The following is a 26,194-nucleotide window of genomic DNA, read 5'->3' as shown; positions in this document are numbered from 1 at the left end:
AAGCCTGTCCTGAACCAGTAAACTGTGTACCTAGGTTACACAAATTTTGTCCTGCATTTAAGTTTCTTTTCCACAGCTGTAGTTTATTGTAATGTCCATGACTCTCACAGAGCATGTGTCCTTTGGACCGTGCTAAGTTTTAAGTCCCTCTGAAACATGCAAGTGGAGATGCCAAATGGAAATCAGGACATAGGTCTGGAACTCAGCAGCCTAGTCTCGCTCATTCTCAAGTGGGAATTGTCTGCCGGTAGGGGAATGTGTTATTTTCTTATTGCTGCTGTTATCAATTACCACAAATGTATTGGCTTAAAGCAGTGCACATTTATCATCTTACAGTTCTGGAAGCCAGCAGTCTGAAATGTTCCCCCGAGCTGACGTCCACGTGTCAGCAGGCCTGTGTTCCTTCTGGAGCCTCTAGAAGTATCCATCTCCGGGTCTGTTCCAGCTTCTAGAGGCTGCCTGCCCTCCTCAGCTCAGCGACCCCTCCATCTTCACACCGTCCAGGTAGGAGCTGCAACTCTCTCTCTCTGATCAACACCCGTGCTTCCATCATTGCGTCACGTTCTCTGATTCTGACCCCGATAATCTCAGATAATCGCCCCATCTTGAGATCCCTAACCATATCTGCAAAGTCCCTTTTGCCATGTAAAGTAATGTATAGCCTTACACGGTTGTGAACATCTTTGGGGGTCTTTATTGGGTCCAGCACAGGGAATTTGAAGCCATGAAGAGAGATGAGTTCTCTTAGGGATAATGTAGACAGGATGGAGAGAAGAGGACTTGGAAGTAGGAATGCAGAATTGAAGAGATTCGAGATCTGTCTTGGCATCATAATGAACATGACATAGACACACAAAATGCATGACATGTATACACTTAGAATACAGTAGAATTTATGAGCTTAGATCACGTGGGGGGCTCTTCTGGTGCGTACTGTACTTTTCTGTTTCTCACTGGGGAATCCCTAGCCCACCAATTTTACACACAGCTAAGTAGAATTATTATTTCTACAAAGGACTCTTGTAAAGAGACTGAAGAAGATCTAGACAATTTCACTGGAAAACACCTTTTTTTCCAAATTTTCTTTTTCTTTCAGTCATAACCTGATTTTAGTATGAATTTGTATTTTTTAAAAAATCATGGGTGCAGTGGCATTCTGCTACAGTCACTTGCAAATATACCTAAATGATTGTTTAGTTTGGCTTCATGCCAGAAGGTGAATATGTGTGAGTGCCGAGTCTATGAAACAGAATTCTTTTATGATTGATATTAACATCCACAGTCCCTTATCCAGTATCCGAGCTGATCTCCCTGTGCTATGCGGCTGCTTCCCACTAGCTATCTACCTTACGTTTTGTAGTGTATATATGTCCATGCCTCTCTCTCACTTTGTCACAGCTTACCCTTCCCCCTCCCTGTGTCCTCAAGTCCATTCTCTAGTAGGTCTGTGTCTTTATTCCCGTCTTGCCCCTAGGTTCATGATCCTTTTTTTTTTTTTAGATTCCATATATATGTGTTAGCATACGGTATTTGTTTTTCTCTTTCTGACTTCACTCTGTATGACAGACTGTAGGTCCATCCACCTCACTACAAATAACTCAATTTCGTTTCTTTTTATGGCCGAGTAATATTCCATTGTATATATGTGCCACATCTTTTTTACATCTTTATTGGAGTATAACTGCTTTACAATGGTGTGTTAGCTTCTGCTTTATAACAAAGTGAATCAGTTATAGCACAGGGAGATCAGCTAGGTGATTTGTGACCACCTAGAGGGGTGGGATAGGGAGGGTGGGAGGGAGACGCAAGAGGGAAGAGATATGGGGCCATGTGTATATGTATAACTGATTCACTTTGTTATAAAGCAGAAAATGAAGACTATTTTAAAAAACACGCAGACGGGAAGGAGAAAAGAGGACCCAGGAAGTGAGGAGTACAGAACTGAGTTGATCTGAGATATATTTAGGCATTATGATGAACAGGGCACATACACACAACACACATGCAGCACACAAACACATTCAGAATACAGAGAATTATTTTTAAAAATTTATTTATTTAATTTATTTAATTTTGGCTGCGTTGGGTGTTGCTGCATGCGGGCTTTCTCTAGTTGCGGCGAGTGGGGACTACTCTTTGTTGTGGTGCGCGGGCTTCTCATTGCCGTGGCTTCTCTTGTTGCAGAGCACGGGCTCTAGGCACACGGGCTTCAGTAGTTGTGGCTTGCGGGCTCTAGAGTGCAGGCTCAGTAGTTGTGGCGCATGGGCTTAGCTGCTCCGTGGCATGTGGGATCTTCCTGGACCAGGGCTCGAACCCGTGTCCCCTGCATTGGCAGGCGGATTCTTAACCACTGCGCCACCAGGGAAGTCCCAGAATACAGAGAATTATTGAATTCGATCACATGGTAGAATTTTTTTGCTGTATACCTGACTTTCATATTTCTCATTGGGAAGTCCCTAGCCCACGGATTTTTATGAGCATATAATCTTATATCAGATTTTGCTTACAAATAATTCTATAAAATCCTATTACTTTAGTTTCAGAGCATTTTGGATTATGGAAAAGATTATGAATGTGTATAGCACTTACACGGGTGACAGTCTCTTGTCATACTCCGATTGAAGACTTTCTGGTCTTGCAGAATATTTGTAAAGTTTCTATAGGAAAAAATATGAGCACATGGATAAGTGAAAACCTGTTATTTGTTTAGGTAAAGACATTCTTGCTAAGGTTAAAATGGCAAGCCTTTCCATGTAATATATACAATAGAATATATAGAATATTACATGTCATAAGTCACATAATGTATATCATAGTAGCACAAATAAGTGTGAAAATATTAAAACAAAAGATATTCACAAGAAAAGGAACATAAATGGATGATAAATATTAAAAAGCCAATCCCTTATTATTGAGTGGAATGTCAAATAAATTTACTTTATCAAATGAGCCGTTACTGGTGAGGATTTGTGAAATTTGGTTGGAGCATTTTATCCATTTATATTTAAGGTAATTATCGATATGTATGTTCCTATTACCATTTTCTTAATAGTTTTGGGTTTGTTTTTATAGGTCTTTTCCTTCTCTTGTGTTTCCTGCCTAGAGAAGTTCCTTTAGCATTTGTTGTAATGCTGGTTTGGTGGTGCTGAATTCTCTTAACTTTTGCTTGTCTCTAAAGGTTTTAATTTCTCCATTGAATCTGAATGAGATCCTTGCTGGGTAGAGTAACCTTGGTTGTAGATTTTCCCTTTCATCATGTTAAATATGTCCTGCCACTGCCCTCTGGCTTGCAGAGTTTCTGCTGAAAGATCAGCTGTTAATCTTATGGGGATTCCCTTGTATGTTATTTGTTGTTTTTCCCTTGCTGCTTTTAATATGTTTTCTTTGTATTTAGTTTTTGATAGTTTGATTAATATGTGTCTTGGTTTGTTTCTCCCTGGATTTATCCTGTATGAGACTCTCTGCACTTCCTGGACTTGACTGACTATTTCCTTTCCCATATTAGGGAAGTTTTCAACTATAATCTCTTCAAATATTTTCTCAGACCCTTTCTTTTCTCTCCTTCTGGGACCCCTATAATTCGAATTTTGGTGTGTTTAATGTTGTCCCAGAGGTGTCTGAGACTGTCCTCAATTCTTTTCATTCTTTTTTCTTTATTCTGCTCTGTGGTAGTTATTTCTACTATTTTATCTTCCAGGTCACTTATCCATTATTCTGCCTCAGTTATTCTGCTATTGATTCATTCTAGAGAATTTTTAATTTCATTTATTGTGTTGTTCATTTTGTTTGTTTGCTCTTCAGTTCTTCTTGGTCCTTGTTAAACGTTTCTTGCATTTTCTCTATTCTATTTCCAAGATTTTGAATCATCTTTAGTATCATTACAGTGAATTCTTTTTCAGGTAGACTGCCTATTTCCTCTTCATTTGGTCTGGTGGGTTTTTGTCTTGCTCCTTCATCTGCTGTGTATTTCTCTGTCTTCTCATTTTGCTTAACTTACTGTGTTTGGGGTCTCCTTTTCACAGGCTGTAGGTTTGTAGTTACCGTTGTTTTTTGGTGTCTGCCTCCAGTGGGTAAGTTTGGTTCAGTGGCTTGTGTAGGCTTCCTGGTCGAGGGGACTGGTGCCTGTATTCTGGTGGGTGGAGCTGGATCTTGTCTTTCTGGAGGGCAGGACTGTGTCCTGTGGTGCGTTTTGGGGTATCTGTGACTTAGTATGATTTTAGGCAGCCTCTCTGCTGATGGGTGGGGTTGTGTTCCTGTCTTGCTAGTTGATTGGCATGGGGCGTCCAGCACTGGAGCTTGCTGGCCGTTGGGTGGAGCTGGGTGTTAGTGTTGAGACGGAGATCTCTGGGAGAGCTCTCGCCGATTGATATTATGTGGGGCTGGGAGGCCTCTGGTGGTCCAGTGTCCTGAACTCAGCTCTCCCATCTCAGAGCTCAGGCCTGACACCAGGCTGGAGCACCAGGACCCCGTCAGCCACATGGCCAGGTATATGGGGATTTTCTTGCCTTTTGGGAAGTCTGAGGTCTTCTGCCAGCGTTCAGTAGGTGTTCTTTCAGTTACTTTCTGTGTGATGCTAAGGTTACCAGTATCCTCTCTTCCTTGGGTCCAGGGCCCTCACCATGGGCTCTGGGTACAAGAGATGTGAGAATGATGTAATGTCTACACACCCAGCACGCTGCCCCAATGCTCAGAGCCTTCTCCTCACGTCCTGGCCCAGCTCCCTGACCTCCAGCACAAGCTGCTCTCGCAGGAATAAAGCACTTCTTCCCCCTGGCTGTTTCCTACCCTGGGGCCTTATCCCCTGCCTCAGCCCCAGCACGAGTCAGAGGGCCCCCCACATTAAACAATTCAAGGGCTATTCACCGAGCACCTATGGACCAGGGACTCTCCTAGGAACGGAGTTACTACAGTGAGGGGGCCGCTGCCAGCACGCACACAGCCCGTGCCAGGTCGGACTCTAACCTGTCCCAGGAGGAGGCCACCACTCCTCACCTCCTACCAGAGGCCAAGCAAGGGAGAGCCACTGGGGAGGCATACACTGGACAAGCTAGAGCTGGTCCAGAGGAGCGCAGAGTTCAGTGGTGCAGACTCTCGGAAGTACGCGCGTTTAGGGCCAGGCATGTGCATTTTAGCAATAAACTTTCCATCGGAAGACGGTACTATATTCCAGGTACACAACTGATTTTAGCATGTCTTTTGATCTGTATTTTTTTTTAAATTTCTTGCTCTGTGATCAAACAGTCTTAATGGCAAGTAAGAAATTCGGAGGAAAGAGAATTTTCTTGACCTTTGTTGTTAAGATGCTAGCCCTGGCATGTTTGGGCACAGATCTCCATCTCAGAGAGAAAGGGTGGCAGGTGGAAGCAAGTTCAGGTGACCTTCACCTGAGAGTCCTGTAAGGCTGCATTTCTTAAAGTCATTTGTCCTTTTATTTTCTAAATATTGATCAGGCATCACAAGGAAGTGTATACATCAGGCACAAATACATTAATTTCTAAAGGACGTTATTCTTTCTTCTGACTGGAATGATTTTTCTTCTGCATTCAATATAATGATCCCATTTTTGTTTCTGAAGACCTTGAGCAATTCAAAACTTGAATAATTCAGGAGTAATTTTCATAAAGAAATCAATGTAAGGTAGGTAGTATGCTTTTTCAGAGCTTAGAAATTTCCCGAAATTGAAGTGTAAGGGCACATTGCTACGGCATTTATTTTGCATTATGTCACCAGTATTTTGTCATCATCCCTGCCTGATATACAGTGATTTTTGCCAACACGAAAGCTGTGCTCCCATAATGCAGCTTTAAAATTTTCAGAACGTTCTCTCTAGCATTAACTGAAAAACATTTGGTCCTTCCTTGATTTGGGGGTCTGTTTTTCCACTCTCCTATTGACACCACAATTTAATGAACATTTGAATAACATTATTTGTAGTATATAAAATTATTTAAAATTTCATGCGTAGTGAATGTTAAAATAAAAGCGCCATGATCCCTAAATCACTCTCAGAGATTTCTGATGCATATAAAAGGCATCACAAGACTGATAATATTGACAAGGAAAAGGAAGCATTTCTGTTTGCATCTAAGGTGGTTTATCTGCAGCATGGCTTAAAATTCTCCTTTTTTCTTTAAGAATGACATTTTTGTATGATTTAATATATTTTACACAAACGTTTGAATTTTTCTTTTTTTAAATTGGACTATTTCTAGTTGCATAATTTGTTTGCATAAAATAGAATGGCGTATACTCTGGAATGTTCCTTGGTAATTCAGTAAAGTTCTTACTGATCATATAATTAGAGGGAAATGGCGTGAATACATCGGAGACCTATTTCAGCAGCGTGTGTGGTGATGCCAGGTGAGTCATTCTTATTCCATAACGGAGGACACCTCTTCGTGTGCTAGAAATTTATGGCCCCACGCGTTCGTGTGTATCTTCTTTGAACAGTTATGAGTAAGCACTGGCATTTCTCGTTTTTTGGATGTTCTTTTCTGTGCTGCAGGGTGATAACCCTCTTTTAGTCATCTAATCTTCCCCTATAGGTAAAATAGGGAAGGATGGACTGTTACTGCCTACCTTATAGCCTTGTGCCAGGGCTTCCCCCCGATGTAGGATTTGTAGATCACCCCAGCTGTTTGGAAACCCATTTTTGGCCAACACAGCCTTGAGGTGAGAACAGAGACTTTGACGTTTAACAGCCTAGGTTTCAGTCTTAGCTAGGACTTAGCCAAGTTGATTTTTCTGTCTCATTTTCCTCTGTGACATTGAGTTAATCCAGTTTAAATCATGAGATTGTTAGGAGGATTGGACGAGGTAAGAAAATGTGTAAAATGTCCAGTCCTCTGACCAGTTCGTAATAGGCAGTTAACAAGTAGTGTAGCTATAACTATGCTAGCGTACTCACAGGATGGCTTCTCTCATCTGCTCTGGGTGGGTTTTCCTAGTTGAACGCTCAAAGAACAGCTTCATTTTCCTTGCTTGTAGCTCATAGTAGGTACCTCCCTGTTTCTCACCCTGACCTGAACTCTCAAACATTCTCTTGTTTTTCAGAGGAGATAAGGTCTCATTTTTTGTAGATCTAAAAAAATGCACTTCGTTCTATCCTTCCCGGTTTACAGCAGGACATGCCAGCTAGAAACACTTGCGGTTGAACTGTCCACGGAGTGTGGCATTCCGCATCGCGCTCGAGGGCAGGGCCAGCCCGTCCGCATTCCCCGCCCCGGGACCTCAGCCATCCTCACTGTTGTGAGTGCCTCCGGCTCCCCCAGAACTGGCTCTGTCCATTCTCTCCAACTCAGAATAATGGCAGATTGATAAAATGGAGGGAGAGAAGTAGGGAAGCGCAGCAACAATTTTTCTTCTTTAACACTTTTTCCCAAGGGAGAGTGAAGACCGTCGCTGTCTCTTGAAGGATGTGACGTGGCATAAGCCTTTGGTCTGGAACGGCACCTAGTTTGGAATCCAAGTCCATCCCACAGTGGCTGGAGCTTCAGTGGAACACTCAGCCTCGCTAAATCTGTCGTCATGTTTATAAAGGAAGAGAGAGTGTTATCATTTGTATTTCCCTGACTTTTTATGAGAAATAAGTGAAATATCTGTGCCATGGTTATTTCTCCGTTGTTTCCCTTTTCCTGACTACATGTTTTACAAGTTAAGAAAAAACAACTAGAATGTATGTTCACTCACATGCTGCTTTGAGGGGCGCGGGAAGTTGTTTCCCCATCTTGTAACTAGTGTTGATTGAGCCGTGTGCTGGCTTTCCTCCACGTTTGGCTCAGCCCCAAGGCACAAGCTCGTAGCAGCAGTATTTACCCAATGCTGTCCTTCCCAGACTTGACGTTTTATGACCTGTCATCTCACAGCCTTCAGGGTGCCGTGGGCATCCTAACACTCATGGCAGGATTCAAGTATATGACTTAGGACAGGAATTTCATATAATAGGGGAAAAGATGTAAGTCAAAAGGTTTCCTCCTGACTGTTAGTGTGAGTTCTTGATGCGTTTTCTTGCGAGCCTACAAAGACATATGTAACCATGGGGTGAAAGTCAAGGGGTTTCTTGGATTGAAAATTGAAACAAAATGACGATTTTGTTTTAAAAGTGCTATTTCCAGTCATTTTATCAAATACAGGAAGAAGTAAATTCTTTCCTATCTCCAGCAGCTGTGTAGCGGTTCAGAGTACTCTATGAAAACATGTAATGTTAGGGCATTTAAAATCCATTCTGTCCTGCAGAAGGTTTTATGCAATAGATTTCTTGCCCTTTTTAAATGAGAAAGCTGTGATCTTTTGCATTCAGCCACCTCCTCTGCGTAAGGATTTTTAAAACCTTGTCCCTCGTCGTGAATTGCTAATAGTAAAATTTGCTTCCTGCTGTTTCTAACCAGTAGCCTCCACCTACTCTCACTATTAATTTGAACAATTCACAACTACCTGACCTATGCAAATTTGAGAGAAACCGTCAAAATAGGAAAGATATAATTTTGTATGCATTTTCCCTATTTCGATGTGCATTCTTTTATGCAGCCTTTTATTTAATATAATTTCGAAAGTGGAAAAATTTCAAGAATAGTGACCTATTTATCATTCTTTCTCTAGAGACAGGTATAGTACATAGAGACATAATACAATATAGAGATAACATTTACTTTTCTTGAACCCCTTCAGAGTAAGTTGAACATATTATGCCCCTTTGGCACTAAGTTCTTTAGTGTATATTTCCTAAGAACAAGGACAAATACTATGTAACCAAATTACAATGATAAAAATCAGGACGTTTAATTGGCAGTCCAAGTCCAAATTTCATCAGTTGTCCAATGCCCTTTATGACTATTTTATTCCTGTTCTAGGATCCTATCCAGGGTTTAGACACTGCATTGAGGTACCGTATCATTTTAATCTCCTTTACCTGGGATTAATTAGTTCCTGAGTTAATTTTTCGTCTTTCTTGACCTTGACTCTTTTGAAGAATGAGTCTTTTTTGATTATTTTCGTAAGAACACCGCAGAAATGATGCTGTGTTCTCCTTATTATATCGTATGGAGAAACACGTAATGTCAGTTTGTACCAGCATAGCTGATGTTAACTTTGATAACTGGATTAAGGTATTGTCAGCCAGGTGTCTCTACTGTAAAGTTACTGTTTTTCCTTTTTAAATAATATGTAATTTATGGGGCGATACTTTGAGACTACATGCATACGCTGTTCCCCATCAAACTTATCCGCTATAGTTAACGTGCATTAATGATTTTTATGCCTCCATCGTTATGTCTGTGTTTATTTGTTGGCATCCTATTTTAAGAAATATTCCTTTTCTCTCCTATTTGTTTATTTAGTAATTTATTTGTATAGGTTTGGGCCAATAATTTTTTATTTTATTCTGAAAATTTTAATCCATTACAATTATTATTTATCTTGATGATCGAATTCTTCTACATTTGACCAGTGGGAGCCCCTCAAGCTGACTCCCGTGTCTTTTTTTTTTTTTTTTTTTTTTTTTGCGGTACACGGGCCTCTCACCGCTGTGGCCTCTCTCGTTGTGGAGCACAGGCTCCAGACGCGCAGGCTCAGCGGCCATGGCTCACGGGCCCAGCCGCTCCGCGGCATGTGGGATCTTCCCGGACCGGGGCACGAACCCGCGTCCCCTGCATCGGCAGGCAGACTCTTAACCACTGCGCCACCAGGGAAGCCCCACCTTGTTGCTTTTTAGTACAAGATCTTGCAGACTTATTTTGTACTTTTTCTGTCCCAGCCTTGGTATCAGCCTCTTCTCTGAGGTACTCTAGTTCCTTTTCCTGTAGAATATTAAGTGTAAACCAAGGTACTGGCACCAGCTGTAATCACTGCTTTAGGTGAGTCATTGTTCCTAGGCCTTCTCAGCAGAGCTAAGAAATACATCAGCGTTCATCTCTCTGTCTTATCTATCTATCTGTCATCTGTTGTCTATCTAATTATGTATCTATCTACTATCTATCTAGCTATCATCATCATATATCATCTGTCTTTCATCTGTTATCACCTGTCTTCCATCTGTCTGGCTATCATCATCTGTCTTTCATCTATTTATCATAAACCCTGTGTTCATGCCCGGGCTTCCAATTCCAAATCAGCACCACAGGTTACATTTTTAAAAATTTTCCTTTTTTATTGAAGTATAGTTGATGCACAATATTGTGTTAGTTTCAGGTGTACTTATTGTTTTATAAGTGATTCAGATTATATATATATATATATATATATATAAAATCTGAATATATATATATTTATATATGTATATATATATATGCTTTTTTAGAGTCTTTTCCCTTATAGTTTATTAGAAAATATTGAGTAGAGTTCCCTGTGCTATACAGCAGGTCCTTGTTGCTTATCTATTTCATATATAGTATTTTAATCCCAGACTCCTAATTTATCCCTCCTCCTCCCCTTTCCCCTTTGGTAACCCTAAGTTTGTCTTCTATGTCTGTGAGCCTATTTCTGTTTTGTAGATAAGTTCATTCGTATTATTTTTTTTAAGATTCCACATGTAAGTGATATCTTACGATATGTGTCTTTCTCTGTCTGACTTACTTCACTTAGTATGATAAGAACCACAAGTTACATTTTTGTCTTTCTCCTTTTTCATGTTTGTAACCACTTCTCCGACAGTGGCAAACCTGACTCCCATTTTCTTCAGTGTATGTGCTTATTTACTCAAGCATGGAATACACAGGGAGAAGTTTCAGAATTGCTAACCCATACCAAAAAGGAGACCTTCTATGTAGAGGTCAATGTTGTTTACAGTTCTTTTATTTCAAAGTAAAATTTACATACAGTGAGAAGCACACATCTTCAGTGTGAAGTTCACAGTTGTGACAGGTACATACACGTGTGTAACTGACATTCCTGTCTTAACTAAGATATAGAATATTTCTATCATCCCAGAAAGTTTTCTTATACCTTTCCCCAACTAATTCCTTATCCCCCAAAGGTAACCATTTTCCCCATTTTTTCCACCATGGATTAATTTCTCCTGTTACAGAACCTTACACAAGTAGAATCTAACATTTATGTGTGACTTCTTGTGTTGTTGCGTGTAGCAGTAGTTTAATTTTTTTTCTTCCTGAGTATGATTCTGTTGTAGGAATGCACCACAGCTTGTTCATCCAGGCTCCTTTTAATGGGCATTTCACTTGTTCCAGGTTGTAATGAATAAATATTCTAAGGCTACTCTGGGACTGGTTTTACAAATATACTTTGTTTTGCTCAGTATTCAGGGGTGGAGTTACTGGGTTGGACGGTAGATATTAGTTTGTTTTATAAGAAACTACCACCCATGTTTTCAGAGTGGTTTTGGTATTTTTATACAGCCAGCGATATATTAACTAGCAATGTCTGCGATTTCAATTAGCCAACGTTTGGTGTTATTCATCTTTTTAATTGTACCCATTCAGGCGTTCTAGTGGTATTTTGTGATTTTATTTGCATTTTCCTGATAACTAATAATTTGTTTTTGGAAGATGTTGGGGGTAGGAGTTTATTAATTAATTAATTTATTTTTTGCTGTGTTGGGTCTTCGTTTGTGTGCGAGGGCTTTCTCTAGTTGTGGCAAGCGGGGGCCACTCTTCATCGCGGTGCGCGGACCTCTCACTGTCGCGGCCCCTCTTGTTGCGGAGCACAGGCTCCAGATGCGCAGGCTCAGTAGTTGTGGCTCATGGGCCTAGTTGCTCCGCGGCATGTGGGATACTCCCAGACCAGGGCTCGAACCCGTGTCCCCTGCATTAGCAGGCAGATTCTCAATCACTGCGCCACCAGGGAAGCCCCTGATAACTAATAATTTTGAATATCTTTTCATGTGCTTTTTGGCTGTTTGTACATCTTCTGTTTTGAAGTGTTTATTAAGCCTTTTGCTCATTTTTAATTGGATTGCTTATCTTCTTTTTTACTGAGTTGTAGGTATCTTTTATATATTTGGCATAGAATTCTATTGTTAGATATATGTTTTGCATATATTTTCTCTGTGATTTGCCTATTCATTTTCTTCAAAGTGTCCTTTGGCTGGCAGAAGTTTTACACTTTAATATATTCCAGTTTATCAATCTTACTTCTTTGTTGTTAGTGATTTCTGTGTTGTGTTTAAGAACTATCGATTGGCCACAAAGAAATCCTCCCATGTTTGTCTTCTGTAAAGATGTTATAGTTATAGCTTTTATGTTCTGGTCTGTGATCCATCTCAAATTGATTTTTGTATACACGGTGTGGTGGAGGTTGAGTTTTATTTTATTTTTCCCTCGTTGATACCCATTTTTTCAATGCCATTTATTAAAAAGATTTTCTTTTCCTCGTTAAGTTGCTTAAGTGCCTTTGTTGAAAATCAGTTGACCTCATAAATGTGCCTCTATTTCTGCACTGTATGTTCTGCACCATTGAACTAGGTGTTGATCCTAAATGCAATGTCAAACTGATGAGAGTAGCTCTATAGTGGGTCTTGAAATCAGGTAATGTAAGTTCTTTGTTCTTTACCGAGATTGTTTTGGCTGTTCTGCATTATTTGCATTTCCATATAAATTTTGAAATCATCTTATCAAATTCTAAAGAAAGCAGGCAGGGCTTCTGACTGGAACTGTGTTAATACATAGGTTAAACAGGAGCTCCCTAGCATCCTAATAACTTCTGAGTCTTCCAGGCTATGAACATGACTTATCTCTTTATTTACTTCGCTCTTTAGGTTTTTTTTTCACCGCAGTGCTTTGCAGTTTTCAGTGTAGAAGTCTTGCATATCTTTGTTAAATTTATTTCTAATAACTTTACACTTTCTATATTATTGTAAAATAATTTATTTTTTTTCATTTTCTAATTTTTGCTGCTAATACCTAGAAATACAATTGATATGTTGCAGATTGCAGAATAAATTCACTAATCAGTTCTAATAGTTTCTTTACAGACTCCTTAGTATTTATTACCAAGGACATAATCATGTTGTCCATTAATATAGGCAGTTTTACTTCCTATTTTCCCAACATTATTTCCTTCATTTCCTTTTCTTGCCTTGTGCACTGGCTAGAACCTCCTGTGCAATGTTGAACAGAAGTGATGAGAGCAGATATTCGTGCCTTGTTCTCAACTTTAGGGGGAACCATTCGATATTACACCATGAAGTATAATCTTAGCCGTGGGTTTTTCCTAGATGTGTTTTACCAGATGGAAGAAAATTCATTCTACGCCTAGTTTATTGAAGGGTTTGTATCATGAATGAGTATTGAATTTTAAATTGACTTTTCTACCTCTACTGAAATGATCACATGACTTTTCTTTCTCCTTTTTACATATGCATATGTAAAAGTTTTATTAATATGGTAAATCACATTGGTTGATGTTAAATTATTAAACCAACCTTACATGTCTTGGATTACTCCATCTAGTCATAATGTATCATACTTTTTATATCACTGGATTAAATTTTATCAGATATAACGCAAATATTTTCTCCCAGTTCGTGGCTTGTCTCCCGATTCTCTTTATGGTGTCTTTTACCGAGCAGACATTTTAATTGTAATGAAGTCCAGGTTATCGATGATTTCTTTCTTGGACCATGCCATTGGTGGTGTATAGAAAAAAGACACAGTTGTACCCAAAGTCATCTAGATTTTTGTTGTTGTTGTTGTTATCTTCTAGGAGTTTTACAGTTCAGTGTTTTACATTTGGTCTGTAATCCCTTTGGAGTTAATTTTTGTGAAAGGTAAAAGGTCTGTCTCTAGGTTCATTTTTTGGAATGTGGATGTCGTTTCATCACCATTTGTTGAAAAGACAGTCCTTTCTCCATTGAACTGCCTTTGATCCTTTGTCAGAGATCAGCGGGCAGCACTGTGAGGGTCTGTTCAGGGCTCTCTGCTTCGCTCTATTGATCTATTTTTCTGTTTTCGCCAACACCACTCTGTCTTGGTTACTGTAGCTCTGTAGTAAGTCTTGAAGTTGGATTGTGTCCGTTCTTCGACTTCGTTCTGCTCCATCAATACTGTGTTGATTTTTCTGGGTCTCTTGCTCGTCATACACACTTCAGAATCAGTTTGTCAGTATTCACAGAATAACTTGCTGAGATTTTGACTAGGATTGAATTGAATCCACAGAATTTGATATATAGACCTACTGACAGAGAGATGCTGGGAATAACTCTTTGTTAGAACTCGTCACTGTGCGCTAAGACTTTTTCTGATTGGTGACCTGTAGGTTCCTGAGCGGCCTTTGGGGCACCCCCGTTCAACTCCTCGGTGCCTGCAGTTTTAGCCAAAGTGCCACAGATAACAAGGTTATCCTCGTTACCATACGATATGACGTGATACTCAGACTAAATGTATTATTGGAAAAATCAAATACAATGATCAGGGTGATGAAAATACATGACAACCTATTGCATCCTTTACATTTGAATGTTTTCCTGGCATTCTCTAAACACCCTCAGATGAACAGGCTTGGGTACTGTCTCATCCTCCCGGTGAGGAAGGTGATGGGCAAAAAAGCTCAGATATTGTCTAAGATTATACACGTAGCAAACAATTCAGTCGAGGCTAGTCCTCAAGACTTCTGAACCTTAAGTCAGTTCTTCTCCAAGTACGTTTGATCTGGATGGAGGTGAGGGTGAAAGAGGGTATTGACAGGCTGACCTCAAGTCTTCAGTGGTTCTGCTGGTCACTACAGACACTGCCTGAACTGGGCGGGAGCATTCCCAGCTCGTTAAAGCAAGTTGCTTTGGTGCTTTCAGGATGTTTCCCAATTAAGTTTGCAGAAACAATAAACTAGAACAGCATGTTAAAATAGATTTCCCCTAATAAAATTTATCAGGATTCTCAATCTTAATACAGTCAATTTTATATCACTTAGAATTTATTGATAGGGAGATAGGAAGAATGTGCCTAAATCCAAGTGGGTCCTCACGCTCAGCCGGGGACCTGTGGCTCTGAACAGTGAGCTGTGGAGCTGCCACCTGTGAGGGGCCATATAGCCGTCCCGACCTCTGAGCAGATCTCATTGTGGAGAATGTCATTGCGAAGCTCTGTCCTTGAGTATGCCTCATGGAAGAATGATGTGGTATCCATCAAGGAAACATCCCTCCTGATGCACTTCATGGAATCTGACCTGAAGTTTATTTTGTGATGAATGAAGTCTCGTTGAGGTAGAGTCCTGAGTTATGATTCCACGCTATTAGTTCAGGTACAATGGCGTGAAAACCCAAATAAAACGAAACCTATCTATCTGAGGCTGCCTCCCAAGACGTCTATATAAGAGAGTCCAGGTAGTCTGGAGGTTCAGGGCATGGAGAGACGGGCAGGATGTTCTGATGCTGAATCTCTGTAGAAAAGGACATTTCTGTTCCCACATGTTAATTAACGTAGTATAGCCACCCGTTAACAATCTGCGTTTACCGTAGTGATAATTTCAGACAAGATATGTAAATACATATATCATATATAATATCTTGTTAATGGTTTTGTATAGACTATATATGATCGTTGTTTATATATAATATCCTATTAATCTTATACGTGTGTGTGTGTGTGTGTGTGTGTGTGTGTGTGTATTCTTGTTAATTGTTCTCAGTCTCCTCCTGCTAGAATATAAGCTTCCCAAGGGCATGGATTTTCATTCTGTTTGGTGTCTGTGCAGTGGAAGGGTGTTTATGGCCTTTGAATAGCTAGTGTTTTTGCTTGGTCAAGATAGTTTAAGGTGTTGTAGTGAAGATAGAATCGCCATTGATATCAGAGAAATCAGCTGCTGATTTCAAGCTGTTAGGTCTTGAGATAATTACTTAATCTCTCCAAGACCAAGTTCCTCTTTGATAAAATGAGAACAACAATATATGTTTCTCTGGAAACAAGACCATTCTCTGGTTGTGACCATTACAAGAGAAAATGGATCTAATATTTTCTGCTATGTAACTGGTTTTAAGTAAATGTTAGTTTTTTTTTCATTAAACCTTGCTATTTCTTGCTGCAATTTCGTAACCAGCACATAGGGTTAAGCAAGCCCCAGATAGGATTAAACACAACTAAAGAGACAGCTGCTGTGCACAGAACAAAGACAATAAACCATGACCTCTCCCTTTCATTTTATTTTTATTCAGTTTATAAAATGGTGAAAGAAGCAGAGACAGGTGTGAGACCCTTGTGTCACTGAGGTTAAGACTCTGTAGCCTGATCAAGCAGGACAATTTAAATCTTATAGGAAGCAAATAAGATAAAAATTTCGTACTTGGAAATATGTGTTCAGTGCAGTCTCTAAATGATAGCAATATGAATTCATGTGTGTATACTTCGAAAAACAGTGTTTTGAAAGGAGCAGAGAAATTACAAAGTTATACACGACAATAGGCCCAGCAGGTGTTGGGGGAGGAGGCTTCTAACAAAACATGACCAAGCTAAGTGAGGAAAGTTGTCAGCTTACCTTGTAGCTACAGAGCTATCAAGAGGATACATTGAGGGGCTTCTCTGGTGGCACAGTCATTAAGAATCCACCTGCTGATGCAGGGGACACGGGTTCGAGCCCTGGTCTGGGAAGATCCCACATGCCATGGAGCGGCTAGGCCTGTGCGCCACAACTACTGAGCCTGCACTCTGGAGCCCGCGAGCCACAACTACTGAGCCTGCGTGTCACAACTGCTGAAGCCTGTGTGCCTAGAGCCTGTGCTCCACAGCAAGAGAAACCACCTCAATGAGGAGCTACCGCAATGAGAAGCCCGCGCACCGCAACAAAGAGTAGCCCCCACTTGCCGCAACTAGAGAAAGCCCGCACACAGCAATGAAGACCCAATGCAGCCAAAAATAAATAAATAAATAAATTTTTAAAATATACATTAAAAAAAGTATATATTGATAGCTTATGTGTGGGTCTTCAAGTCCTTTGACTGTGTGCAGCACTGAATCAGACTCAAGTTCACACCAGAAGGTGTATTATGATGCATTGACAGGGGATTCAAATGTCCAAGTGTTTAAATATATTATGAGTCCCTCTGTTGCTTCAGTTATGGCTACGTAGAGGATTAGCGTGCTTTAGAAAACATTAATCAAATAGTTGTGTATTATGAGCACTTGAAATTCGTGTATTATAAGCACTTGAAATTCATGTCAAAATCATTATTTGGATCTAGTTTTCCTTGATAGCACCTATCAAAGTGGGATTTTAAAGCTTTTAAAATTATTTCTTAAATTCTGTTGCTTCTTCTATAGTTTAAGATCCATGATGGTAAATATCATTCCTATTTATTCGTTTTCTGGATCTATTACTTGCCTTCAGTAGATGTTTAATAATTGTTTATTGAATAAATGAATGCGTTTTCTTCAGAGTGGGGCATACGCTTTATTTGTCTCAGTATTCTCAATATTTGGCTTCGTGCTTCCACATAATTGATTGTTCAGTCTATCTAATCATCTCTTACCTATTTAAGTCTATCTGTCATCTATAGCTATTGTCTATCACCCATCTATTATCTATTTAATATCTGTCTATCTATCATCTCTATCATCTGTCATCTCTATCAGTCATCTGTCATCCTCTCTACTTTTGTTACCTGGTATTAGAACAACACCAACACTCCCTTTACCAGCTTTGCTGAGCCTGCCCTGTATCGTTCTACAGGGGGCAGATCCTTTAAGCATCAGATACTCAAAGAATAACCCAAACTATGATGATCTGAGGTCACTTGCTTTCCTTTAGAAGTTGACTCACAAAGGCAGTAAAGACTAGAAAAGTTTAGATGATGTAGATTTTCTTCTTCTCAGACTTTATGTTAAATGTGTAATTTGGTTGGAAAATGTTTTATAAGTGTGATTTTCTCAGGGTCCAGAAATGTGTGAACTGCATTATCGATCTCACCAATAGCCTGAACATAGACCATTGTTTCCAAAAGATGTTCTCCAGTTAGGTACCAGTGTGGTTTTATAAAAGGATTCTGCATAAACCAGAAAGATCAGGGGCCTCAAAAACTCAAATACATTGTGATTGCCTGTTATAAGGTAACAGTACTGAAAGGATGGGTAAAACACAACGACGGCTGTATAAAAACAGTGAAAAATTAAGCTTCTCTGTTGATAGGGTATTCTTCTCCCATGGACTGAATTGTTTCTCCCCCCAGATGTGCTGAAGCCCTAACCCCCAGTGTGACTGTATTTGGGGACAGGACCATGTGGAGGTAGCCAAGGTTAAGTGCCGTCCTGGGAGTGGGGCCCTGACTTGGATGAGTCGTGTTCTCGTAAGAAGGGGCACCAGTGGGCTCACACCGCAGCCCCTCCCCGCCCCGGTCCCTCGCACTGGCACAAAGAAGAGGTCGTGTGAGGACACAGTGGGAGGGCAGCTGTCTGAAGCCAAAGAGGGAGTTCTCACCACACACCAACCTGGCTGTCACCTAGACCTCGGACTTCAGCCTGCAGAATTTCAACTGTTTAAGCACCCGGTCTTGGTGTTTGTTACGGCAGCCTGAGAAGACTCAGGCATCTTCCATATACCAAGGTTTGAAATATGGGATTCATCCTTCTTTTTCCTCTATCCTCATCTATTCTGATTAGAATCATTTAAACATTTTATTCCCTTACAGTTTGTCTGTCTAAAAACTGAGTCCACCATCCCCTGGCCAGGATCCTAATTTAGAATCTCTAACACAGAAGATTATAATAGTTCCTCTGGCTCTGTGCCTCCAATACTGCCCTTCTCTCCATTTATTTATCCTCCACATTATTATATTGCCAGAGGGCTCTTTCTGAAGTATAACATTGGTCATATTGTTCTCTTGCTTAAAATCCCTAAATAGATACCTTTAACAGGAGAACAAAACCCTGTTTCCTCATGTGGCGGTAAAGGCCCATCCTGTACGAATCGTTGCCTGTTTCTAGTCCCATCTTTTCCCCTGTTCCTGATGTCTCAGACTCAGTATTTCAATCCTAATGAAATTCTCAAAGTTCCTCAAACACCTCTTTCTGTTTCAGAACTTTATGGCTTTTATTGGTTCAGGTGCTTTTGCTGTGAGCGTCTTTGAGTAAGCATTTTTGCTGTGAACATTTTTGTCCCATAACTGATTGGCTGTAAGACAATTTTGCTGTAAAAGATAAAATTACAAAAGATAAAGGAGGAACATTAAAAAGGACGTAAATGTGAAGCATGGAAAAATGAATAACAAAATTAAAAAGTTTTTTGTGAAATAGAAATATTTGCATGCATTTAAAATGTGTGTAGATTCATAGCAATGCTGTGCCAGTAACTGATTTTATTTTGTGCGTTGTCTGTAAGCACTTGTCCTCCAGGTCTTTCATTCATAGCATTTTGTTCGTTTTTGTCTTGCTCGTTGATTCGTCTTCTCGTTCAGCATCAGACTTTTTCTATTGTTGCTAAAATTTCTTCCCTCGTTAGGAGAGGTGTCCGTTACCAAGCACCGGGACGCACATCTGCACCTGAGCTCTCTGTGGTGCTGTGAAAGCCTCCTGACGGTTCTTGGCACGTGGTCCCAGGCCCATCCATAGACGTTCCGAGGTTCTGTGGGAAAAGTGGGCTCAACTCCGGGTCCTTGAGGCCCTCGGCCTCTTTCTTCTCCAATGTGGTGTGTCTCAAAATAAGAAACCAGCTCTTGGGGCAAATCATTGTGACCTGTCAGCTGGATAAAACCATCAATAAGGTCGATGACTAGAAGAGATGCTACCGCATTTCAACCAGTCGAAACCAAACCATCAAACCAAAAACTGTCAACCAGTTATTTTACTCTTCATGGCAAACTCGCCTTTTGGCCGATTAGATATGCAGTGAAAACACTTGCCAAAAAGATGCTCATAGTGACTACCAGGCACAGTTTGTACCATGCTGTCTGACTGTCACTTACCTGGAATTTCCTTGTCCTCTTTGTCTTCACTGAAATTATTTGCTTATATCTAAAAACTCAGCTTAATTGTATTATCCTTTATGAAACACCTTTCCTTGACAACTCTGTCCCCATGCTGGTAAAACTGTCCACACCTTGCCTGTGTGTCCTCTGCAGCAACGGGAATATAATGTCATCGTGGCACCTTTCTCTTTTCTTATGTGTTTATCTCCTTTGTTATGTTCTTGTTTATTTGTGTGATGAAATAGAAATGGTTAAAGAGCTAGTTCTGAGACTTTTCTTTCCTCCCAGGACACAACAGAGAATTTTGACTCCGACATGCCAATTCTTCTTGAAAATTCTTGAGGCTAAAAATGAGGGAAGCGATGTAGGTTCCATAACAAGATTCTGAGAGACAGTGGAGGGAGGAGCCGGATGAAAGAGGGCAGTTACCAAGAAGCAGGCTGAGGGCGGGGCTGATGCTCTGCCCTTTTATTTTGCCCTTGCTCTGCAGTCTGTCCTTGGAGTCTTCCATTAACCAAAATCAACCTTGAATGAGAGAGCTGGGAGCCTACAGGAGACCGTCCACAGAAGGCAGCTTTCCCAGGCAAAGAGCAGGAAGGAGCAGGGTCGAGAAGGGTTGTAATGAGGCCAACAGAGTATCCAGCACCAGAGAGCACCTCTTGTGAGCGCTTTCTAGGAAGAGCCTGCCCCAGCTTCCTTCTGGGTCCCCTTGATCTTATTTGAGTCTTTACTTTTTCCTCACTCAATGTTTATGGCCAAATCCTGAGCTTGGGGTGGGATCAGCTGCCCTGGAAATGCATAGACTGTACTTGTGGACAGGTTCCTGCCTGGATAATAAATCAGGGTACGTTTAGAAAGAGGAGCTGGATGGATGTCGGGCCGTCAGGAGCACCAGGTGTCCCCATGGAACCCAATGCATGAAAATAAATGATTTTAATGGATAGGAACATTGACTCTTTAAAAAAATTTTTTTAAATTTCTTATTGAAGTATAGTTAATTTACAGTGTTGTGTTAGTTTCACGTGTACAGCAAAGTGATTCAGTTATACAAATACATATATATTTTTTTCAGATTCTTTTCCATTATAGGTTATTACAAGATATTGAGTATAGGTCCCTGTGCTGTACAGTAGGTCCTTGTTGGTTATCTGTTTTGTATGTATGTGTGTGTGTGTTAATCCCAAACTCCTAACTTATCCCTCCCCTCCCCCACTGCTATCCTCTTTGGTAACCATGTTTGTAGAAGCACTGATTCTTAACCTAGTTTTAGTAACTAGAACACGATGCTGTATAGATCTGTAGGATTTAAGAGCATGTCCGTGAGGCATGAAAACAGAACTAAGGTTGTTTGGTGTCTCCGATATATCTTTAGCATTATGTGCATTACATAAATTAACATTCATATAGGCCCAGGGAATTAAAATAACTTATCCGAGATCACTTAGCTGATAATTAGCAGATATGGACTTCCATGTCACAGTTGTTTCTAATCTAAATGTAAAATTTCCAGACCTTGCTTTCAATTTCTCCTAACTTCCAGTTGAGAAGTCCTTTAAAATCTTTAGGAATTCCTCATTACTTTACAAAGGACAAGCTATAATTTATTACTGTACAAAAATTCCAAACGTAAGTTCATTGTGATTATACAGATGCAACTGAGGTTTAATTGAGACTCAGTTTTACCTTCAGTAGTTGTATAAATCCACTGTCACTTCTGCATCTCCACTAAGACGTTTATAGGCGGTGTTGGGGTGAAAATTATTCCATTATGCTCTTGTTTATAGTAGCGTTTCTCACCTGTGTGCTGTGGAATACTTCTTCCTTAATATGCTCAAGGTGTGGTTATATAGGTTTGAGAAATTATATCAAAAAGTTCTAGCAGGTTCTTTACTCCAGAATTTCTCAGCATCCTTAAATAATAATACTCATTGTGAATCTCCAGGAAGGAGATAAGTTATGTAGGCTTTTGAAAACTTATTTCATCATAGAACCTTTCTTTTTTTAAATTAATTTATTTTATTTTTGGCTGCATTGGGTCTTCGTTGCTGCGTGCGGACTTTCTCTAGTTGGGGCGAGCGGGATCTACTCTTCGTTGCGGTGCGCAGGCTTCTCATTGCGGTGGTTTCTCTTGTTGCAGAGCACGGGCTCTAGGCGCGCGGACTTCAGTAGTTGTGGCTCCCGGGCTCTAGAGCGCAGGCTCAGTAGTTGTGGCGCACGGGCTTAGCTGCTCCGCGGCACGTGGGATGTTTCCGGACCAGGGCTCGAACCCTTGTCCCCTGCATTGGCAGGTGGATTCTTAACCACTGCACCACCAGGGAAGCCCTAGAACCTTTTTTCTATAGAAAACCTCCTATCATTTACCTGGAATAGTCCTCTGGAGAATAGTTAGTGAGACAATAGCGTGAATGTATTAGGAGAGAGCTGTCTTCTCCCATTTTAATTTAATCACTAAGGAAACAGAGGCTTATATGTGTTCATATGATTTTAACCCAAATTAAAGCTTCCTAAAGCATAAATATCCCATGCAATTGAAATTCATAGACATATAATTTAGGGCTACTTCACTGTATCATGTCTTTTTTTATTTTAAATTAAGCCACATGCAATTCTGTCATATAAAATACCTGCATTTCTTGTATCCCTTTACAATTTTGCTTCCCCAGAAAAATGAAAGTCAGTTTTGCTTTCCCAGCAGAAAAGTCTTGTATTATTAAAGGAATTTCTATGAGGAAGAATAACCAGTCGATTATTTGGATGATCTTTTCAGGGCCTGCTCTAGAAGACGTGTAATAAGGGACATTTTCAAAGCATTTTTATTTCAAGTCACAATTTTCAAAACTAGCGCTGGATTATTTTTTATATCTCAAGGATGTCTTATATTCATCATCCCTTTCAAAGATCAAATTAACATGACCTTGAACTCTCATGTTTAACATTGAAGGAATCCGTTTTTCTCCAAGTTCTCCTTCTAGCAGTAGGAAAGGCCACCTCTGGATACTAAACACAGGACAGTCTGTCCATAGAGTCACCCTGTCCGCTGACCCGCCCACCCTGGTTTTATGTCCTGACAGGGGCATCTCATTACAGAGGTTCCCTGGACTCCGACTCTTGGAAGTTTTGGGTCAGTTCTTCTAGTTCTTCTAAGCAACTCTCACCCAGGCACAGCTCACGATCTGAGTGGGGACTTGCTTATATCTGTGTGGCCAACGTGGTATCTGGTGATGTCCGAAAAGCAAGGTGAGTTCCAGGCAGAGGCCGTTGAAATCATCACCCAAGAAACCAAAACTGCAACCTTCCCAAATGTCCGTTCCTGAACCCAGCCAGGGAAAAAGGAAGTTCCTCTTTATGGGAACCTGACCACACATACTTTATTCTAAAAACACCCTCAGAGTTAGGAAAGAGCACACAATCATACGGTCAGATTTGACTCAAAGCAGGGGTTGTTCATGTACTTGTCTCTGAAGCAATATTCTCTGACTGGTGCATTCTGAATATGGTCTCATACACTCATGAAACGTTAGAGCAGAGAGCGGCCTTAGATATTATCTGTTGAGTTTAGAGATGATGGCAGTGAGGAGGATAAGTGTAAATGTTTATTCAATAAAAGAGTGGGGGCTTCCCTGGTGGCGCAGTGGTTGAGAGTCCACCTGCCGATGCAGGGGACGCGGGTTCGTGCCCCGGTCCGGGAAGATCCCACATGCCGCAGAGCGGCTGGGCCCGTGAGCCATGGCCACTGAGCCTGCGCGTCCGGAGCCTGTTGCCCCGCAACGGAAGAGGCCACAACAGTGAGAGGCCCGCGTACTGCAAAAAAAAAAAAAAAAAAAAGAGTGGGATGATTCTAAAACGGTATTCAAGCCCATCAGCAATTCTCAAGATTCATAAATCAAGTTGTATTCTTCCACAAATAAGACCTAAAGGTCATTAACACAAACATTTCATGAGAATCAGGAAATGGATGGCATATGCACAAGCTTAAGAGGTCAAATGTAAACAACATTGAATGAGGCAGGATCAGTTTTAAGCAAAAGTATTTTAAAACTCTTTAAAATTATATCATGGTGTTTGAAAACACACTTTAAATGTGTTTTCACATCTCACATTAAAAAACAAAATTGAAATACCTTTGGATATTTTAATAGACAAAGGTCAAAAATAAAGCAAAAGAATTTTCCAAATTCAGCTTAAATTATGATGGGTATTGTTTAAGAAACCCCTGAAATTAAGGATCAGTGTAACTGATATGTATATATAGATTAAGGAAGAACCATGGTGCTCTCTGGTGGTAATATCCTTGTATCTGCTTGAAAAAAATAAAATCAACTAACTTCCAGAAGTAAATAATGATTTTTTTTTAGTAACTTCCATTCAACACGGTTTTCATGTAATTAGGCTGTATTTTTTGAGCATAAATTTCTTTTAAGAGCTCACCATACCTGTATAACCTGAGAATTATGGGAAATTCAGTTCTGTTTCGTGCCCAGAGCTAGAATTCTGTCTGTGCTCCTGCACCTTTGATGTGTGAACGTTGAGGGTGAGGGGACCCGTGGGTAGAGATCCAGGGATGGGTAACCAGTGTTAACTGAAATGAGGGAGCTGGGTTTACAGCCGTTCGTGAGCTCAGGCACCATTTGGAGGGCAGATGACATCTGTGTGGTTGCCAAGTTGGGGCACATCTGTGACGTGTGTGAGGAAACCAGACCAGGTGATGGCAAAGCCCCCCCCCCATCCCCGTAGGGTCCTGCCCAGTCATACACGTTCTTAAGCTTCTTGTATGAAACGTAAGTGATGGATGAATGCCCTGCTTAGGGGGTGAGATACAGAAGATGAGCAGGCAGAGTGAAGTGTGGTGTCACACGTGGATGGGGGGGCCTGGGTTTCCAAGGCAAATCCACTGAAATCCGTGACACTCTGTGAGCCGGGCACACGGGAGGCGGGTGTGGATTCCTGAAGGAAAGGAATCTACACTGCTGAAGGGAGTTGACCTCAACCCCGTCAGACCCAAAGGCTCTTTCCTTATAACAGAACAACTTTTGAAATAACCGAGCTGATACTTTGTCATTTCTTTTACAAACGTAAACTGTTTAAGTTCCAGGAAACACCCGGCTTGCATTCCCCTTACGTGGCTGGCTTTGTAATTTTTTTCAAAAACAAAATTGCCCTCATTAGACCCATAATTAGTAGACTGAATATAAGGTCTCCCTTATTCTCAGCAGGTCCATGGCTCACACAGGATGCAGTTTGCGTTCGCAGAGACCAAGAGCTGGGCTTGCATGCAGGTCACGCTCTGCTCATGGAACTGAGTCCCGGGATGTGACCCACGTGCCATTTTCCAACTTATCCACCAAAGGGGATAGCTCCTCCCCTGTGACCTGTGTCTCCGCCAGTTTGGCAGAGTTCACCCTAACAGTTGAGAGAGGGAGGAGGCCAGCTGGTCTCCATGGACTTGGCTGCCAGCAGGAGACGGATGGACCACCCGTCGGTGGGTCTGTGCCCGTGGCGGCTGAGCTTGGACCCGGGGGAGCAGAGGAAACGCGGTTCCTTCCTCTCCGTGGCTCCCGCCCGCTTCTTTGATCTCGTCTGAGTCTGTTCGCATTTCCTCGTGTCCTCCCTCTTGTCCTCCATCCTCCAGACTTACTCTCTTCCTTCCATCTCATTCCGTCTTGGGGCTGGTGCCCTTGACCAGGGCCTCGGCCACTCTCCCGACAGCCTCCTGCCTGGCGTTGCATCATGCAGGCCTCAAGTCACACCCTCAGAGATGCCTTTCCCAATCATTCTACAGATCTTGTCCTCCTTCCCCAGTCCCTGTTTACCAGTCACTCGTTTTCTTCACAGCACTTACCTGAAATTATATTTTTATTTGTTGATTGTGTGTTTTCCTCCAATAGAAGATGAGCTCTGCAAGCAGAGATCTTTCTACATGGACGTGGGAAGTCCCGCTTGTGCTGAGTGGATTAACAAGGGGCCTGGTCACTCGTGGACCATGACCTCTTTGTGGCCAGGACCCCCTGGGTTTGCAAGATCATGAGTGCTTTTCTCTGAGTAAATTCTGAGCACTAGCAGTTAAAATTACTGAACTCCTTAAACAATTATGACCATAATTTATCATTTCTAATATTGTATTTTTTTTTTCAAATTTGAACATCCCAGAAATCAGAATGTATCTTATAGTTGAACTCATCCCAGTTTAATTGGCTGCATGTATTTTCTTTCTTAATGGAACCTAAGATAATGTGTATTTCACAACCTGTGGCCTCCTAGATTCAACAGAATACGGTATTTCGTCAGAACCTGAAAACAGGGCTATTAAATAGCATCTCCTACTGGTGAAGTACCACGAGGTCGTCTCACTCTCCTTTT

The 26,194-nt window shown here is 41.0% G+C and overlaps 1 long non-coding RNA gene across 11 annotated transcripts in view; it reads left to right on the top strand.

The window, feature by feature from the left end:
* Window positions 1–26,194, top strand: part of LOC109550265 (uncharacterized) — a 219,975-nt gene that overhangs the window by 46,832 nt on the left and 146,949 nt on the right. For all 11 annotated transcript variants that reach the window (XR_012327502.1, XR_012327505.1, XR_004523020.2 and 8 more), the window contains one exon: window positions 337–504. This is a non-coding gene — a long non-coding RNA (uncharacterized lncRNA). The remainder of the gene's footprint in view (window positions 1–336; window positions 505–26,194) is intronic.

The sequence above is a fragment of the Tursiops truncatus genome, chromosome 18 (assembly GCF_011762595.2).
Source record: "Tursiops truncatus isolate mTurTru1 chromosome 18, mTurTru1.mat.Y, whole genome shotgun sequence".
Taxonomy (NCBI): Eukaryota; Metazoa; Chordata; class Mammalia; order Artiodactyla; family Delphinidae; genus Tursiops; species Tursiops truncatus.
The sequence above is the reverse complement of the archived record's forward strand: the minus strand, read 5'-3'. Positions and strand labels throughout refer to the sequence as shown.